We start from the raw sequence: 13,888 nt of genomic DNA, 5'->3' as shown, positions 1-13,888 counted from the left end.
AAAGAAGAATTTGAAATAATTTAATTTCTACACATCAGATTAGATTAACAAATATTACAACTTGACTTATCATGTTTCTCATTCCAAATCAATAACACTAATAAAGGAAATAGTGAAATACAACATGCTATCTGCACCAGATGGGAGCCTTCGAAAGAAACTTGCAGAGTTGCAGGTATCGAAGGCAGTTTGGTTCGAAACCGCTGATGTCTAAACACATAAAACACGAAAAGAAGTGCGACCACTTGAAACGGTATCACATACAACACGATCGCAGTGACCAAACAAAATGTCACAAACAATGCGGACGCTCTTGGGTCACGCCAACTCAACAACGAGTGGAACCTCTCGCCTTGATTCGCCAAGTCACCCGCCGCGTTCTGGATCCTACCACCAATACTTCTTAACCGATCATATCGCATTCGGACCACATGTGGCTCTTTAGAAGTTGGAAACGTGTCGAACTCCCGTCTAACTCGTCGAAGTTCACTGCATCCGCGTGTGATAATCAGATGTCCATGTGAGGAGGGTACCTCGGTTTCCGTCGGTACCGCCAGATCCCGACCACAAATAAGTATAGGAAAGCTGTAGGTAGGATTAGTTTCGGCGATAGTATCACGAAAAGTACGTGGATTAGAAGCGTCGTGAGCGGGTTGGTCCAGTGGCATATCGAGTCGAACCATTTGATCAACCCTACGAAACCACTAGCCACATTTACTATTCGAAAAAAGTTCGCTTTGCTTCTTCGTACATTCCATAAGTGCGAAGAAACGTCTAGCATGTACTCAACCACCTCTCTCCTCAGCGGTGGCTCGGCACCGCCCAACCTAGTCGAGACTATCTGGATCGCGTGGTGCCGTAATTGTCAAACAAACAGGTCTTGAACGTTTTCATCTTCATTTCCAAGCAAGTATTCTGCTTCTTGATTGTCACTTGTATTTGGTTGTTATTTTACTTTATTTATGAAGTTTTAAGCTCAAGATATAATTGTTAAAAAAAGGTAAATTAAATATATTAAGACAATGACTAAATTACCCCTCAATCAAGTTAGCTTTGTTAGAGTGTTAGTCATTTTGGATGGATTTAGCAACTTTTTTGAAACCTCAGTGGTTCCTATGAGAAAAAAACCTTTTTTGGATGGATCTAGCAAATGTGAATAAACGTCAGGGACGATTTTAGCAATTTACTCTTTCTAAAAATTACAAAATTAAAAAACCTAGAGCGTTAAAAAAATTTCAAAAAGGTCGATCTTGTCGAACGCCTTGTTTTCCTTGCCTCGAAACTCTATGTTCGCCACCGTCACCCGGTCCTCGTGGCTTAACTCGCCACCGGGAACGGCTTCTTAGTAAGCCTTGAAACGCTCGAGCTTGGGCCGTAGCTCGCGCCATTTATGTTGGCACGCGTTGAGGTTGTGGCGGTCGTTACCGACGTTATGTCGGTAGGCCGCGAATGCTTCCGCCCAATATTTTGTTTGGCCCGGTGGCCGCCCCTTCATAGCGTCGACGACGCTAGTTACGAGTGTCATTTCTTCTTCACAGGTCCAGGATGCCATAGTGGTGTAGCGGGTTCAAGACAGTGATGTTGGGTTCGTGGGATGGGGGGACCAGCGGGGTAGCGGGTTCAAGACAGTGGGTAGCTGGTGGGGTTTTGGTTCGTGGGATGGGGGGACCAGTGAGGTTGGGGTTACAATATATAGGCCTTTGGGTGACCCGGGTGGCGGTTAGAGAAGATGGGGGATGGGGGGACCGTTTGAATTTTAAAATTCAAAATCAACCGCCTGACGTGGCGGGTGAACCAATGGGATTCAGCCAGCTCGCTTGGCCATACCGCCCCACGCCCGACTTGAAAGCCAAGCCCCAAGGGGCCACGCCACAACCCAAGCCCACCCGGGGTGGTGGCTTGGGCGTTTTCCCCCAACCCATGCCCAAACTTCCGCCCCATACCCCATGGCCTTAATAAAAACATTAATATAGCACACTTTTTCGTGTCAAATTCAGACCGAATCGTGTTTTTTTGTGAAACATGCCTTTTATCATTGGCGACTACCATAGCGTCATCCCCTGTCTATTTAGACTATTTCGTATTAGTAGTAACGCTTTAAAAATAATATACCTTTTATAGGAAAAAATAAAATAAATATTGTTAACCGACTAAGTATATCGGCAGGTACTAGGATACATGCTACACCACACACATCATCAACAAATGATAATACTTGGATATTGCCCAAAATACTTGAAATAATGATAATAATACTTAGTTCAACCAACAATTAAGATCAAAAACACACTTTCATTTAAAAAAAAAAAACATCCTGAGCCAATTTATATCAAAAATATCACTATAATGAATGTTGCAATCTTATTTACATCTCAAAAATCAATCCTTAGTTATTATTAAGTAGTAACATCATTATAACTTAAACTATAAAATTGTTTTCCTTGGTCGACAGACACTTATAAGCATCAATAGTTGAAAGAAAGTATTCGGCGTGTTTAAGTCGTTCTTTTACCTATGGGATGATCACAAGTGATGTTTGAAACAACCTTCAAGATTAATTTCCGATCAATATCGAATTCTTGGATGAAATTATTTTACATTGAAGTTTTTTAAACCTTTGCTCTTTCTAATCTTTTACTAATGGTATATTCAGTGATGGATCTAGAAAATCCTTATATGGTAATGTTTAGAAAATAGGGTAATGAAATCGAAAAAACGTCAAATTTTTCCAAAATTTACACTACCACCGGAGCGTCAAGGGGTAACGAAGGCTACCCCTTTATACAAGCTATATCCGCCCCGAATGTTATTCCTCAAGTTGATTTAGCAACTCTTTACACTCAAAAGTTATAACTATGACTAGATTGTTGATGTGATTTACACTTCTACAACACACGAGTCTCTCGCTCTAGAGCAATTGATATCTTTAAGCGAGAAGTTATGTTTACAAGCCTCTCATGCAAATGGCTTCTTCCCCAAATGTTGGTATGTTGTCATGTCTACGAATGTCTTTTGATGCATTTACAACCTACGATACTAATGTTTTTACAACCTACTATACTAAATTCTCTTAAAATTTTAATTTCTTGTTGACTTATCTATGAAGTATAAGACAAGACAGTGCCTCTTGCTAAGTGGAATTTTTTGATTGGGTGAAAGATTAAATACACACACGCACTTCCACACACATATGCATAACACTAATTACCACCCTCACAACCCCCCCCCCCCTCCCCCCACCCACACGATGTCTAGACTTTTATGAGTGAGAGGTTATGATAATATAAATATTTTCATTACTACATTATATAGTATATCCACATTTCCACACACATTTTCATAACACTAATTATCACATTCACACCCCCACTGCCCTTATGGCGCCTGATAACGCCCCCATAGCACAGTGTTTAAATAGCATTTGGCACCATGATAATATAAGGGTAGACGGTATGGATTGTTTGAGTGACTTCGGTGACTCCTTTCACCGATCGGTGAACCACCCCCACTTGTTTGAGTCACCGATTGTTTGAATGTTTTCGGTGTATAGTCACCGATACGGGAAGAGGAGGGAAGGAGGAGGGAGAGGGGTTTAATGGTGGGTCTCAACCTAATGAAACAATGGTTAACCGGGCAGGGTTAACTCACTGGTCTCGTCAAGAAAGGTTAATCCCTTCCTCCCGAGGATCGTTGACTGCATCACCGGTGGGTTGATCTCCTGCACAAGGAAACAAACCGTGACTCGTAACAAGGAGAATGGGGTGGGGGGTGCTCCTTGTTACCACTCTCCGGCGTGAGAATCAGTAATCTGTTTGGGAAGCAAAGTATGATAGTAGTAGTAGTGAGAGAGTTGTGAAGAGATACCTCAAACCTGGTTTGGGGTTGGTATTTATAGCCGAGGAGTGAAGGAGGAGGATGATGGACAGACTGACGACGTGCTGCACCTTTGCAGGTGTGTCAGGCTTGTCGGGTATGGAGGTTACGCCACGTCAGTCTGTTACTTACGTAGCCCTGACAGATGACTGTCATTGGCGCTACTTGCACTGGTGTGTCAGTCCCACTTGTTGGGCGTATAGGATGCGGTGCGAGCCGCATCGCTGCCTGCGGTAACATCTGATGTTATCGCGTCTCTTGCTTGTGATCAAGAAATACGCGAGATGCGGTGCTAGCCGCATCATCGCCTGTGGTGACTGTTGCTGTTATCCAGCTTCCTTGTATTGATAGAAGTGTTCACTGGACGAGGTACGAGGCCGCATCGCTGTGAATACTTCCGTTTTCATACACCAGATGTGATGCTATGCCGCATCACTCTACCGTTCTAATATTCCAGGTAGGTCCTCCATCACTGGACAGATTGGATTCAACCATTGTGTCGATGCGTTCCCGCACGGACACAAGTAGGTTGTTAGCTAGTGGGGGTTTTGATAAGGGTAATGGTCACTCGCGGTCGATGCTGACGCGAGATCTGGGACCATACCCCTTCACAACCCCTTTCAACTAATCACAATTTTTTTTTAATTATTTACCACTCTCTAGGTGTTTGAACCATACCCTCTGATTGAGTACAAAATGAGGAGTGGAATGAGGACTTGACATGGCATGCTATTATTGGGTAGAGAATAACTCAAACACCCTAGAGTGATTGAACCATACCCTCCACCCTAAATATTTTCATTACTACGTTATATAGTATACATACATTTTCATAACAGTAATTATCACATTCACACCCCCACTTCCCCTTAGACCCCCCGTAACGGGGCGTTTTTTTTAAAAAAAATTGCCAAAAAACGCTGCATAACGCCGGAACCCCCATTACATGGGGCGTTTCCGGGCGTTTTTTTTGAAAAAAAATGGCTCCGGCGTGATTTTAAAAACGCTGTGAATTCGAAAGATGCCAAAAATTCGACCGTTTGGCAACGGTCAAAAACTTATTTTTTTTTTTTTTAATTCTAAATTTTACCCACTATATATATATCATTCCATTTTCTCCAATTTTTTATAAAATTTCTACTACTTTCTCACCCACTCTCTTCTATTACTTTATAAAAAAACCTCCACTTTCTCCTATTTTTTTACAAACATGCATCCATACCGACCCCCGTTTGGTGGCCCCGCAAGACCCACGAACCCGAACACAACCCCCGTTTCGGTTTTTTTAATTTTCTGTTTTTTTTTTTTTGTATTTTTTTTCAAGTATTGTAATTTATATTTTAAATTAATGAAGACTTTATCTTTTATATTTAAAAAAAAAAATAATTGTCAAATGATTGAGTGGGCATTATTGGGATAATGCCCCACTACACCTTTTTTTCTATAATGCCCAAAGTATGACTAGGCGACACGTGGCGCATAATGCCCCATGTTGGGGGCATTATTCTTGTTTACCATTACGCATGGTCTTATGGCATCTGATAACGCCCCGTAAGAGAGTGTTTAAATAGCATTTGGCACCATCTCACTCCAGATAGTGAAGACTTTTATGAGTGAAAGGTTATAATAATATAAATATATTCATTAAAAGAAGTAAAGAGTATATACTTTTTGGCGATATAAAGCTTTGTACGACTTTCAACAGAATGAAATGAGATTATCTATTTTACATGAAATTTAAGGGATGTATTTATCTATTATGACCCAATGTCACTTTGTACCTAAGGTTGTCTCCTGTTGTTTTACGCTCTTTCACTCCACATCATTGGAATGTCATCAGATAACTGCCATCTCACTGATACATTACCGCTTCACTTTTCTTTAGTTTCTTTCACTATCACTTACTATGGTTTTACTAAGCTTTTTTTCAAATAGGTGTAGGTGGAAAAAAATATTTACCAAAATGAGTGTTTTTCTTTATTTTCTTTATTTTTAACAAATCTATTATAAATCTTCTCTTTTTTAACTCAATTATCACTTTTATACTTTTTTTTTCTTTAATCAACTCATTATTAATTTTTTATATATAGCTAACTTATTATATTTTTATGATCAAACCATGTTAAAACAAATTGAAATTGTTGAGAAATACCTCTCATCTACTTTTTTTAGATAATATTTCATTCACTATTTTGTCCATATACATGATTATCAATTCAATACTATTTTAATTTTAATTCTAACTTTAGTTTTATTGAATCAATAATGCAGAGCAAACTGGTTACTCAGTTTCGCAGATATGTTGGTTCATTGGCGTAATATTTAAACTCGATACTTATCTCTTTTAAATTATTAACTTATTTTTCAAAAGTCACGAGCAATAATTTTTTTTGATTTCGTTAATGAACTAACATGAACATATGTTTCATTCGTTTATTTATGTTCGAAAACGTTTGTTTACGTTCATTCATTTAAATCTGTTTAAGTTTGTTCATTTACCCACCCTTATTTATGTTTGCTTGTTTACGTTAACTTATTTTTGTTAGTTTGCGTAAATTTAAATTCGTTTATTTACGTTTCTCTATGTATTCATTTATTTTTTAGTTACATTACAATTTAGTCTAGTTTTATAAGTTTAAAGTATTACTCATTACAGATTAATCTAGTTTTATTCATTTTTTTTCCAATAAATTGATGTTCACGCTTGATAGGAGTAAGGATTACTATTATTTTCGTGTTGTTTATAATCCTGAAATTACATGAGCAAACTTTATATTAAAGTTATTTATCTTACATAAATATAAAGGGAAAATAAAAGAAAAACATTAAAACACAAAAAAGAAAGAATTAAAATAAGTTAGTTAAAAAATAAAATAAAATAAAACGTATGATAAGTTGTTTAGTAAAAAAAAAACGTGATATTGAATAAAAAAGAAAAACAAGTAATGCAATATATTAGTTTAAAATAAAGAAATAAATGAAAACACTTATCTTGATAAATATTTTTTATAATCTATTTTTGTAAATATTTTTGCACCACCACCAACTTAAAGAAAACACCTATTTTGATAAATATTTTTTAGAGTAAATTGCCATTTTGGTCCTTGAGGTTTGGTCAGTTTTGCCACTTTAGTCCAAAACTAAAACTTTTTAAATTTGGATCCCTGTGGTTTCACTTTTATTGTCATTTTGGTCCAAAAATGAAATAAGCTGATATTTGGCTAATAAAATCCTGTTATTTTGTCCTTTTCCTCAGGGGCAAAACAATCAATATAATTTTATTATAAAACATTATTAATTAAATTAATGAAATCAGCTGGTATTTTGCCATTTTGCCTATGAGGAAAATGACAAAATAATAGGATTTTATTAGTCAAGTATTAGCTGATTTCATTTTTTGACCAAAATGACAATAAAAGTGAAACCACAGGGACTCAGATTTAAAAGGTTTGAGTTTTGGACTAAAGTGGCAAAAGTGACCAAACTTCAAGGACCAAAATGACAGTTTACTCTATTTTTTAAATCACCCATTTTAGTAAATATTTTTTCACCACCACCCTTTAAAAAAAAACTCAGGTTTCACTCCCCTTTCACTCCACTCAAAATCACCCCACATCAATTATTTTTTAATCATTACCCATTTATTTAAATTTTACTTTTTATAAAAATAATTTACTTAAATAACTATATAAATATAACTTAAATAAATAAATATAACAATATAATTTGTATTTATTTGTTAATTTCATAAATACAGGGCAACTTAAAAAAGGGGCATTTTTAAAGTTTTCATAAACTATAGGGAGATTTGAAAGTTTTGAATTTTCCTCTTGAAGAAACAAACATGCCGCCAAAAATCTTTTCCAGCCAAAATTGAGCTCTCCGGCCTAAAATTCATCCCCTCCAACGAACACTATCCCTCCACATGGTTGGGACTCACCACAAACACTCCCCCTCTATGTTGTTTCACTCCTCCACGACTAGGGCCGCTCAAATCGCTCGCTGCTCGTCGCTCGTTCGGAAATTGCTCGGAAAATGCTCGTTTGATTTGACGCTTGGTTGTAAACGAGCCGCTCCGCACGGTTCGGTTTGTAAATGAGTCAAGCATGAGCAAAGGTCCGCTCGGCTCGAATTATTATTCTTAATTAGTATGCATATACATATACATATACATATACATGGTGAGAGTTTGCTACAAAGTCCATTTTTCCTACAAAGTGTAAAAAGTCATAAAATACCATAATGTTAACCATAAAACACACTCAAAACCCACAAATAACAAAGTGAAGATTACTAAAACGCCATATTTATACGTTTTGTGCTGTGTTTTGGATGATAAGGCTTTGATTATCGAATGACTAACATTAGTGTGTTTTATGTTGATTATCATGTTGTGTTTTATATTCATAGTTCTACGATGGTGTTTTGAAGTCTTAATGGATTGTTAGGTTTGGATATTGTGTTTTAGATATCTTCACCTTGTAATTGTGGGTATGGAGTCAGGGGCGAAGGATTTAAGGGGCGGGGAGGGGCGTCCGCCCCCCCTGAGCTTTTCGGTCAGTAGTGTTATATATGTACGTTTCGTATAGGATTTTGTAGGTATATACGTTTTCGACCCTCTGGTTTTATAAAAAAAAAATTAGGTATATACGTTTTCGACCCCCCAGTTTTAATTTTTTTTATTTATATAGCCCAAATCATTATATTTGGTAGAATACTAGAATGTGTATTATATAACCCAAATCAAATCATTATATAGCCCAACTTAAAAGCCCACCCTATCAAAAAAAATCGTTTACTTTGGGACATCGACAAGAAGAACAGAAGCCACAAGCCAGAACTGCAGAAGGGAGGGAAAACACAGGTTCCATAACTGTTCGACTTCAGCTTCTTGTTCGAGAACAGAAGCCAAAACATTGCTCGTTGTTGTGGTCTTGTACACTTGTTCAACTTATTCAATCTTCATAAGGTTAAATGTATGTGTTTTTTTATCTTTAGGTTTAGTTTCGGGTTACAATTTATGTGATTTAGGTTGAAATTAGGGGTGAAATTGGTCCGAATTTTTGCCCTAGACTTGTAGAATCTTTCTGTAACTATGTCTAGTTTTATTTGTTTAATCTTATTGTGATTTGATTTAGATAGAAATTAGAGTTTGAAATTTAGGGTGATTTGTTAACTTGATTTGTTATTAGATTATGCTATGTGGAATAATAAAATGATAACTTCTTTTTTAATGTTTGAGAACGTTTTTTATTTGATATTAATGTTTGACCCGACCCGAATCGAATCACCGACGTCCGACCCGAACATACACCTCAAAACTACGCGATAGAATTTTTTTTAGGTCCGTTACTTTCCGACCCCCCGAACTTTTTTTTCAAGATTCGCCACTGACGTACTTCAAGTAATTTTATGGTGTTAATAAAAAAAGAAACCGTGAATGATCTCTGGATCAAATGGTGGAAGACTTACATTTCTCTTAGGAGATATAAGTTTAACTCTCACTTGGTGCAAACTGAGACACTGGTGGGCAATGATAATAGACCCTGGAAACCTGGGTTCAATTCTTGAGCTAAACGAGTTTTACCGGTCGTGCCTATGGGCAGGTGGGTTACCGGGTTTTCCCCGGAATTGATGATGGACCTGGATTACTTCGGAGTACTCCGTTTGATTCAGTGGATGCCCAAAAGTGTTCGAGATTAATTCCGTCGACCGTTGATTAAAAAAAAAAAAAAAAAAAAAAAACATGTAACAAATTGTGAAAAACTAGAATTTGGACCTCTGCCGCGCGTTGCAGCGGCAACATCGTGTTTGTCAACTCATTACACGCGTAACGATAATAATATTAACGTGTGGTGCCCGTACCTGACATTACACGTTTTTTACTTTGTTACACACGTTACGTTTGTGACATTAATATCATTATACATAGATAATAAAAAGAGTATAAAATCTTTGATGTTGCAGTTTAAAATTGTAAAGATAATTTAGACGGCGGTGTAAAGTCGTAAAAGTAATTTAGCTATTAACGTGGTTAGATATAGATAAAAAAAAAGTATAATATTGTGTCACACGTTACAGTGTATAACCTTAAAAGTAATTTAGATAAAATGAGATGTCAAGTTAGTAAGTAGAAAAGGTTGCCGGTCAATTTGTTCATAACCAAAAGTTACAAGTGAATGTGTAACTTACTTAAAGATGAGGATTAATAGTTTTCATGTCAAAAGTTTGACTATTAATCCTTGCGCGTTATTACGGGTGTGAACTCAATCGTTTTCAGTGTGCGCGTATAGTAAAAGAAATAGAAAACTAAAAATGATAAACGTTTTCAAATTTATTACAAAACTAGATGGAACTCCCGCCGCGTTGCGGCCGGGGGCTTAGAAATTTAGACGCAACATACACAAATGCTAGATGGAACCGGTTGCGTCGGTGAAGGTTAAATGACATCAAACATTAACCATGTAAAATCCACTACAATACAGAACTTAAAACATCCACGAACTTAAATTACACCGACATGCAAACATGTTTCATAATGAAAACAACATTACAGCGTAAAAGACTTGTACAACTTCGATCACAGTGCCGCATCTCAACTGGCGCCACAAAAACGAATTCAATTCGAGAAAGCCGCCTTCTTTCCATTACGACTTGCCTCTTTTAGGATTTTTGGTACTTGTTTGCTTGTCAAAGACTTGTATTGTGCATTATACCAATTACCTAACACCCCCTATCTAATGTTGTGCATTCATCGCAGACATTACTATGTGGTCTATCTGAATCCCCCCATCTAATGGTGTCATTCCACAATCTCATATGCATACCAAGAGTCTTGCTACTCTCAAACACCAGCTAAAAATTGTTACCAAACAACCACTAAACACATAATTCTCAAAAGTATAGACATACTTTCAGCTTCGTAACCTGTGTAGAAAGCGTAGGCGCTTACAGTTGTGTGGATATAACCTGAAACTGTGCATGCAACTTATATCCGAAGTCGCATACTTTCAGCTTGTGTATGGATTCACCTGTAAGTAAGTTAATGTGTAAAAAACAAAGCAACCCTCCCATGATTGTTACCAAATTGCCATCCAGTTGAAATGTTGAGATTTTATAAAATCCAAATGAATTCCTCTTCGGTGTAGAATCTAGATTTATTTTCCTTATCAAGTTATTACCAATGCCTTCATTAGAAGGAACATAAAAAATGATTAGAAATCAAAGCTAGTCTTATTAACACTGATATTCGAAAAATTCAGTCACATACATAACGGCAAGCACATGTATCTTTTTTAACTGTTAAAAGTAGATGTATAATTGATCCCACTAACGTAATCATGATGCTATCTAATAAGAGCCATGCGATTGTATGTGTTAAAACTTCAATCATGTAGTAAATAAAAATGGGTTTTAGTTAAAAAAAAAAAATCTTACATGGCAATTATGTATGTGCCTTGCATATCTGCAGAAAATATGCATACAAAAACAATCTCAGTATGCAGGTACCTTGTTTTTAATAACCTTTTTTTGCCTTGAGTCCTTTCATGTGTAATATAAAAATAATTATATCTTAAAGATGTTACCAAAGAGATTCAGCCAATGCTAAAACTAAAGTTTTTTGACCCATTTACTTATAAATGGATTGTAGCCATTACGGGATGGTAAGGGATACACGCCGGACCTGGATGAATCGATGTGTCACCGGTAGGAACCATCATTAGCTTTGACAGATTCACACAGTAGATTAGATATCGACGATTGCATAAAACCTCTGGTGTAACATAGTAAGGGCTTCCAAACACATCGGTAACATTACATATAAATAACGTCTTGGTTTAAAAAGCGCGCTTGAGGCGCGCCTGTGCACCGAGGGGAAACCTCAGCGCCTTATGTAACCTAAGGCGCAGGCTGTAAAGAAAGCACAGCTGAGGCACACTTTTTGGGTTAAAAATCCACTCTGAGGCGACGCCTTATGTGCAGACCATGTATTTGTGCAGCAGATTGTGGTACATCATGTTTTTCAGGTTGTACATGTATGTAAATTCAATATATAAAAAAATTATATAATCGCCTTGCGCCTCGCGTACAAAAAGCCCGCCGCTTTTGCGCTTTGCGCCTCAGTTTTAGACCTCGTCGCTTTTGTGCGCTTTGCGCTTTTTAAAACCAAGAATAATGCACAACTGGATTTGATCAACGTAACAATGAAGTATTACTACATGTATACTCTGCTTTGATTTCATAAAAAGAATGAGACACTATACAAATATATTAAAAAAAAAACAAATTAAGAAAATTGGAGAAAGTAAAGCCACGAAAGTTTGAAACTTTAGGGACCCCATAAATTGAAAGAAGAGAACCCAAGTAAAATTACCAATTCACATATATAAAAGATATACTTTTAATCTTAATCCTATGATTTTTTTTTATAGCCATGGAGTCCAAATATAAACTTATTGCATCATAACCATAGATCCATAAGTTGAACATAGTTTTATCTTGTAGATGGTGTTATATATATGAGAGTAATCTATATGGTGTCTGTACTATTTCAGACAATTATATTAACTCTTTATTAATTCAATAATTGCTTTATAACTATTTTATAGACCTAAACATTGTGTATGATAGCAATAAAACATATCTGCATTTTTTTTTTGTTTAAAAGAAAAGGCAAAGTTAGCAATTGCACATTAATACTCTTAGACCCTAAACCCTAAACTCTAAACCCTAAACCCTAAACCCTAAACCCTAAACCCGCTAACATCTGCGTGGGAAACAACTCCATCGTCACCATCGGCCGTTTGCAACAAAACAGAAACCCTAGATCATCGTCAGTGTTGTGATGTTCTCTGGGAAATTAAACCGGAGACTTTTAACCAAATGGGAAATGAATGAGGTAGACACGCAATGAAACAGGTGGCATAAGAAGAAAACATTTAACTGACACGTGTCAGGCTAAAAAATGGGGAGAAAAAAAAACCTTCCCATGGATCGAACCTGCATCGATGAAGATATAAAACAGACACATAACCACTTTAGACAGACTTTAGGGTTAAAAAGGAAACAAATATTACGAAAGATTAAAACTTTAAACTCAAATTGTCAAAGATTAAAATTTCAGGGTTAAAAAGGAAACAAATATTAAAACTTTAAACTTAACTTGCAAAAGATTGAAACTTTAGGGTAAGTGTCTAAAATGTAAGAAGGGTAAAAGAAGTGTTTTAAACCATTGGATATTTGATCTAATGGTTGAGATCAATAGGGTATAAAAATGTAAATTGTGTTTTAATTAGAGAGACTTTATGTAAAATTGAAGGGCAATAGTGTCTTTTTCAATGTTTGAAATATGGTAACCATATCATACACGACCAAAAACTCCTACATTCACTCCTTTTTCTTTAAATATGGGAATTAATGATTCACCTTAATTGTAGGAGGTCTTTGGTTACATATTCGTCATACATTATCATAAAAAGAACTGTAATCAGATTCATGGCGTGGTGTTTTAAAACAACTGGATAAAACTAACTATGATTTAAGTCATGGTGTTTTATCTGGAGACATTGTTCATGGCGTGGTGTTTTAAACATCTATGATTCAAGTCATGGTGTTTTATCTGGAGACATTGTTCATGGCGTGGTGTTTTATCAATACAAAACATTCCCAGATTTTAAAACACCATGACTATGATTCAAGTCATGGTGTTTTATCTGGAGACATTGTTCATGGCGTGGTGTTTTAAACATCTATGATTCAAGTCATAGATAAAACACCACGCCATGAACAATGTCTCCAGATAAAACACCATGACTTGAATCATAGTCAATGTCTCCAATTTTTTAAAACACCATGCCATGAACAATGTATGATTCAAGTTATAGATAAAACACTACGCCATGAACAATGTCTCCAGATAAAACACCACGACTTGAATCATAGTCAATGTCTCCAGTTTTTTAAAACACCACGCCATGAACAATGTATGATTAAAAGATGTTGCGATTAAAAGATG

The 13,888-nt window shown here is 36.3% G+C and overlaps 1 pseudogene; it reads right to left on the bottom strand.

The window, feature by feature from the left end:
* Positions 1 to 78: 78 nt before the first annotated feature.
* LOC110934186 lies at positions 79 to 856 on the bottom strand (annotated as a pseudogene).
* Positions 857 to 13,888: the final 13,032 nt, after the last annotated feature.

This window comes from Helianthus annuus, chromosome 4 (assembly GCF_002127325.2).
Source record: "Helianthus annuus cultivar XRQ/B chromosome 4, HanXRQr2.0-SUNRISE, whole genome shotgun sequence".
NCBI classification, from domain to species: Eukaryota; Viridiplantae; Streptophyta; class Magnoliopsida; order Asterales; family Asteraceae; genus Helianthus; species Helianthus annuus.
This window is presented reverse-complemented; position numbering and strand designations above follow the sequence as displayed.